Source organism: Dasypus novemcinctus, chromosome 29, assembly GCF_030445035.2.
Source record: "Dasypus novemcinctus isolate mDasNov1 chromosome 29, mDasNov1.1.hap2, whole genome shotgun sequence".
NCBI classification, from domain to species: Eukaryota; Metazoa; Chordata; class Mammalia; order Cingulata; family Dasypodidae; genus Dasypus; species Dasypus novemcinctus.
This window is the reverse complement of record NC_080701.1, coordinates 35,905,603-35,912,019: the sequence shown is the minus strand read 5'-3', so window position 1 is coordinate 35,912,019 and position 6,417 is coordinate 35,905,603. Positions and strand designations below refer to the sequence as shown.

General features: G+C 40.2%; 1 long non-coding RNA gene across 1 annotated transcript; it reads right to left on the bottom strand.

Moving 5' to 3' along the window:
• Positions 1-3,430: 3,430 nt before the first annotated feature.
• On the bottom strand, positions 3,431-5,679 carry LOC139437848 (uncharacterized). The gene is made up of 2 exons (XR_011647767.1): positions 5,543-5,679; positions 3,431-3,605 (listed from the first exon to the last, which is right to left on the bottom strand). It is a non-coding gene; the product is annotated as an uncharacterized lncRNA (long non-coding RNA).
• Positions 5,680-6,417: the final 738 nt, after the last annotated feature.

Sequence of the window (6,417 nt, the reverse complement as noted above, 5' to 3'; positions counted from 1 at the left end):
AAATGACATTGTCATCATTTTAAATCAAAACTCAAAGAAAATATCAAAATCCAATTCATAAACCTAAATGGCACATTTTAATTTAATTTTTATTATCATTTTTTAAAGTTAATAGATCACAGAAAATGTTACATTAAAAAACATAAGAGGTTCCCATATAAACCAGTTCCCCCCACCCCCATTTTTTTTAAATTTTATTCATTTTGTAAAAATATTACATTCAAAAAATATGAGGTCCCATTCAACCCCACCACCCCCACCCCACCACTCCCCCCCCAGCAACACTCACTCCCATCATCATGACACATCCATTGCATTTGGTAAGTACATCTCTGGGCATCTCTGCACCTCATGGTCAATGGTCCACATCATAGCCCATACTCTCCCACATTCCATCCAGTGGGTCCTGGGAGGATTTACAATGTCCAGTGATTGCCCTGAAGCACCATCCAGGGTAACTCCAGGTCCCAAAAAAAGCCTCCACATCTCATCTCTTCCTGCCATTCCCCATACCCATCAGCCACCATGGCCACTTTTCCCACTCCAATGCCACCTTTTCTCTGTGGACCTTGGATTGGTTGTGTCCGTTGTACCTCCATGTCAAGAGGAGGCTCAGATTCCACGTGGATACTGGATGCAATCCTCCTGCTTTCAGTTGTAGGCACTCTAGGCTCCATGGTGTGGTGGTTATCCTTCTTCAACTCCATCTTAGCTGAGTGGGGTGAGTCCAATAAATCAGAGTGTAGGAGCTGATGTCTGTTGAGGCTCAGGGCCTGGCTATCATCTAAATGGCACATTTTAGACCTTTGTCTTATTATGATTCAGGATACAATTTCATTGAACTCATTTGTTGTGCAAAATGGTACACAGTTCTAAATTTGGTGACACATCACATCCATCCCTGAGCAGTCTTTGGAAAGGCAAGTTTATAAAATTATGGGTCCAATAGTGGCAGATACATTTAAAATTTCATTCTAACAACTCGGAAACAGTAAGGCGGTAACGATATTGACAACATTAATATTCACTACAGGGCAGGCATTTGTTTTAAGAGGATAATGTTCATTCATTTAATTTTCCAAGAGCCTTACATAATGTGTACTATTTTATCTATATCACAGGAGGAGAAACCAAAGCACAGGACATTTAATAATAATTTGACCAAGGTGTCAGTCAGGAAGTGGGAGATCAACTGAGTCCACACACATGTGAGGGCATGTTAAGCAAGAATGACTTCTTGAAAATATTAATAAAACATTTAATGTCAATGAAGTTCTTACAAAAAATAAACACTATAAAGGGACAAAACTAAGAGAGTACATGCTTGGAAATGTGGCAGAGCGTCATCACAATCAGAAAAATATATAAAATAGGAATGTGGGGAAAATACACAGCATCCAGCTATAGAAAATAATGTAAGAAGTGGACGTTAGGTATGAGTTAAGTGAAAACATAAGAATCTCTGACACACAAAATATAAAGTGGTAATATGCAGAAAAGCAAGACAATAGCAAATCTGTCATTCGTAAATACATCTCTTGTGAGTGAAAATTCATTTAATACATGCATCTAGTAAGAAAAGAAAACAAAAAGAAAAATGAATGGGAGGATGTGAGTGCTGTCAGCTAGCAAAACAGTTAAAGGCCAGGTGCAAGTGAGTCAGAGGGCAGCACTTATAAGATCTTTGAATAAACATGTTAAGAAGACCTGAGAGGGAGCTCTCAGGCTGAAGTTTTCATAACTTTACCAAGATGTAAAAACAAGATCAAATAGAAATCATGAAAACAGAAACTGAGGTAGCAAACAGACACTGAGATGGTGGCAAACGGACACAGAGATGGCGAGAGGCAGAGCACCAAGGAGGGCCTCTGAGGCGATGCCCACTGCTCTGTGCTCTCTCAGTGAGGGTGGCTCCGTTTCCCCAGTCCCTCCCCAGGGTGCACAGCAGAGTGGACACACATGCACACTCCTAAGTTTCCTAAGTAATTTACATAAACATCCTAAAGAAAATGCTAATTGTAGTAAATTCACACTTCAAAATAAAGGCAACCCTCCCTGGCACTGAGGGATTACTACCAAGTACCAGCTGATGATGTAACTAGAAAAGGACCTTGAATAAAAGGTTCAACTCAGACCAGCAGAATATCTCAGTCTACATATAAAAACAGGAGGTAAAAATGCTTTTTGACCTGAATCAAGGGGGAAATGGAAAGGAAAAATGAATTTATATGGCTATGAGTCTCCAAAAAAGAGCCGGGAGGTTATCAGAGGGGTAGCCCTTACGCACACCTCAGCAGAGTCCCAGAGACAGATAAAGTAGATACAACCCCGGGTATTGGTTCTTCTGAGGGCTAGAGACCCACAGGTTCTATGGTCATGGCAGATGGAGTTCAGTGCCATGTCAGTTGGCCCTTCTTTGAAGTTTGTGTTTCTGTGTGATGGAGCTGGACTCAGATGTGATCTTTTTTCACAAGCCTTTCCTGTAACTTTACCAGAATTGTAGTTGGTGCTGGGGTTTAAGATATACCCAGGGGATCTGAATCTCTGGACTGACCATATGACAGCCAGGCCCTGAGCCTCAACAGACTTGTAGCTCCTACACTCTGGTTTATTGGACTTACCCCACTCAGCTAACATGGAGTTGAAGAATGTCAACCACCACACCATGAAGCCAAGAGTGCCTACAACTGAAAGCAGGAGGATTGCATCCAGGATCCATGTGGAATCTAAGCCCCCTCTTAATATAGATGTGGAGTGGACACAACCAATCCAAGTTCCACAGGAAGGAGGAATAGAATATGGATCAGAGTGAACTTACTGATATTCTATTCACGAACTATTGTGATTAGTAATTGAAGAAAATGTGGCATTGGTGTGGAGAAAGTGGCCATGGTGGCTGCTGGGTGTAGGGAATGGGAGGAAAAGATGAGATATGGAGGCGTTTTCGGGACTTAGAGTTGTCCTGGTTGGTGCTGCAGGGACAATTACCAGACACCGTATGTCCTCCCATGGCCCACTGGATGGAACAGGGGAGAGTGTGGGCTATGATGTGGACCATTGACCATGAGGTACAATGATGCTCAGAGATGTATTCACCAAATGCAATGAATGTCTCATGATGATGGAGGAGAATGCTGCTATGGGGGGGGAGGAGTGGGGGGAGGGGGGTGGGGGGTATATGGGGGCCTCATATTTTTTGAATGTAATATTAAAAAAATGAATAAAGACAAAAAATAAAATAAAATAAAATGAAATAAAAAATAAAAATAAAGGCAACCATAGTGAGGCATTTTCTCTAGTTTCTCCCATTAGCAGATACTGAAGGAGAGACATCTAAAAAGAAAAGCAGAGCAAGGGGTGAATCAAGCTCTGGCGTCACCTTCTTGAATCCAAAAGCTTAAAAAAAAAATTAAACTCATTAACTCCCATGCTGTGTAAATAAGCATTTATTAGAAAAATAGGTCCTTATGAGGCATACTGTTCTCACCCCAAACAGTCACCTGCATATCCAGAGTCATAGAAACGCTGGGCTCCAAGCTCTTTAAGTCGTCTGTCAATTATCTTTCCCCCATTACAGAAATATGTGTATTCTGAATCTCCCAGACCTAAAAGAGCCCAAATAAATTCTTAGTGCACAATAAATTTTAAGTTTAAAGCAGATACAAAGAACAAATAAAATAGCTAAAGAAAATACAAAGAACGAATAAATAAAATATCTAAAATAATATCCTATGCCCTTATTGAAGGAGCAAGAAATAATGTATAGCTTCCCATTTAATTTTTTTTTGAGTAATAGTAAGTATGCAGACATGTTCCTTCTACTTTGCAACATAAAAATAAACAAACTGACAGAATACTTTTTGACAATTGTTTAAAAAAATTCACATTTTCGTAAGTCTTAAAGGATTAGGTGGGTTTCGAAAAAACATGGTACCTGTATTTCTGACTTTTCTGAATTAAAGTAGGAGTCTGCAAACTATAGCCTGTGGGGCAAATCCTATCCTCGACCTACTGTGTAAATAAAGTTTTACTGTAACACAGCCAAGTCAATATATTTATGTACTATTCATGGTTGCCTTCAAGCTCCAATGGTAGTTACATAGTGGTGATAGAGACCACGTGGCAAGCAATGCCCAAAGTATTTATAATCTGTTTGCCCTTTACAGAATTTGCTGACCCCTGATCTAGAACATATAGGTGTGACTGCAGTATAAACAATCAGCTGCTACAAATGTTTCTGTATTAAAGTAAATTAAGAATGGTTTCTACATTTCATGGCAAGAAAATAGACTAAGTTATTCTTATATTTGGTAGAAATTTTAAAATTAAAAGCTTAAATTTCTCAGTTTAATTATCTCCATGTTCTTTCTCATGAAGAAAGGGTAAAGAAGTAGTGGGCCCACCTATGGGCCTTGGATTGGATTGACTAGAACAGGTGAACAGGCTGCAATTTTCTGTCTTTAATAATTTTTTTGAGGAATTTTCAAGCAATATATGTTCACTCTTGAAAAGTGGAAAACACAAGAATATAAACATGAAATTATAATAAACCTACTACCTAAATATAGTGGCTGTTAAAATTCTGGTGTTACATTTTGATGGTGCCTGATCTTAACATACACACAAGTGTTATTTTATAACCTATTTATTTCAGTTAATATTTTCATATAACTCTTTCCCCATTACTAAGGTTTGAGTAAAGCAATTTTAAATGCTATAAAATATTATTTTAACTATGTTTAGACATGACTGTTCTTGGTCACGGTCATAAAACTCAAAACTCTGATGAACTGTTTATTAGAGCAAAATCTACCCTTGCTAGATCTCCTGGGATGTGAGGGGATCCTCAAAGGTGAAGAGTACAGACCTCAAGCCAGGATATGGGACCTGAATCCTCCCCATGGGGTCCCATCTGACTGTGCTTATCCTGCTGATCCTTTATTTATTTTGATATTTTTAAACAATACTTCACAGCTTGATCTAGGATGCACATTAAAATCACCTGGGTGCTCTTAAAAACAACTGATTCTGGGCACTACCTGAGAACACTTAAATCAATCATTGCAGGTGGGCCCAGGAAATGGAATTTACTAAAAACTCCCAGATGAACCCAATGCTCAGCCAGGATTGCAAACCAGGCTCCTACACTACAGGAATGGTTCGTAGACAAAGGAACCTAGCAGAGTCATCTAGGAGCTTTTCACCAAGACACAGGATTCAGGCTTACTCTTTTAGGGTCTCGACATTAGGAGTCAGAAGGTGGCATTCAGCCATTAATATTTTGAAAATGATCCAAGGTTGAAATTGATAAGCACCTTGGTTAAGAATGCTACTCAAGGACTTCCACGGAGGTGGGCTGAAGATTGGGGGAGCATTCACACGAGATGCACGTATTTCCATATTTTGTTTTATATTCAAATATTCATATTAAAACAAAAAAGTCAAAACCTATGCAACTATATTTCATGGTTCTGAAAGATGCTTTCAGACACCAGAGTTAAAGCTAGTAATAATACAGTAAAGCAAGAGCAGGAAATGTTACCCAATAACCCATATCGCAGGTGAGCGAAGAAATCAGCTGGCAGTGTCTTGTCCTGTAATCCTTTAACAAACTTGCAGGTTGTGTCTGGTGGGTCTCCAGTGCCCATGGTGGAAACAACAATGACGAGGGGAGCCGTTTCAGTTTTCAGATTATACTACAAAACAAGGACAGCATTTCAGGGATCTGATGCCAGACGTATTTTTGACTTACCATGTCAGCAAGGCAATATGCTCAGCTTCCTGTCTTGCCTTTCCTTCCCATTTCCTCCTAACCAGGTTAAGAGATGTAGACCAAAGTGACCAGCAGAGCAGGGACCAGGGAAAACAGTGTGGTCCTGCACTCCCTGCTCAGACGAGCTGTCCAATGAAACAAAGGGCATTTGTTCTCTTGATGCTCACCATGAAGTCAGGGGAATTTAACATTTCCCTCTCTCCTTGCGCCTTACCAGAGAAGCAGAGGTGGACCCCACCACAGTGTCCATATAATGCGTTCATTCCAGTTTATGAAAGTCAGAGGGAAACAAAGCTGCTATCACTGTGCCCCGGGCGAAATGTGAACATGAGCTCTAATCTGCAAGGCCAATGACAGGGCCATCAAAGCACCTGCCTGCCGAACAGTTTTGAAACCAGAGATAACCAGGGAAACCTACTGCCAAGCATGGTTTTAGGAAAGGGGGAAACAACCACTGAACAAGTACACAACACAAATAAACCCAAGGAGAGGCAAAGACGATAGCCCTATGCATTGTGGTGAGCTGTCGAGGAGAAAAAGATGCTGCCTGGGTGGGGACATCTTTTCATAAGAAAGTAAACAAAACAAAACAAAAAACACAAATTAAAACAAAGCATAGGGAAGACTTGGCCCAGTGGTTAGGG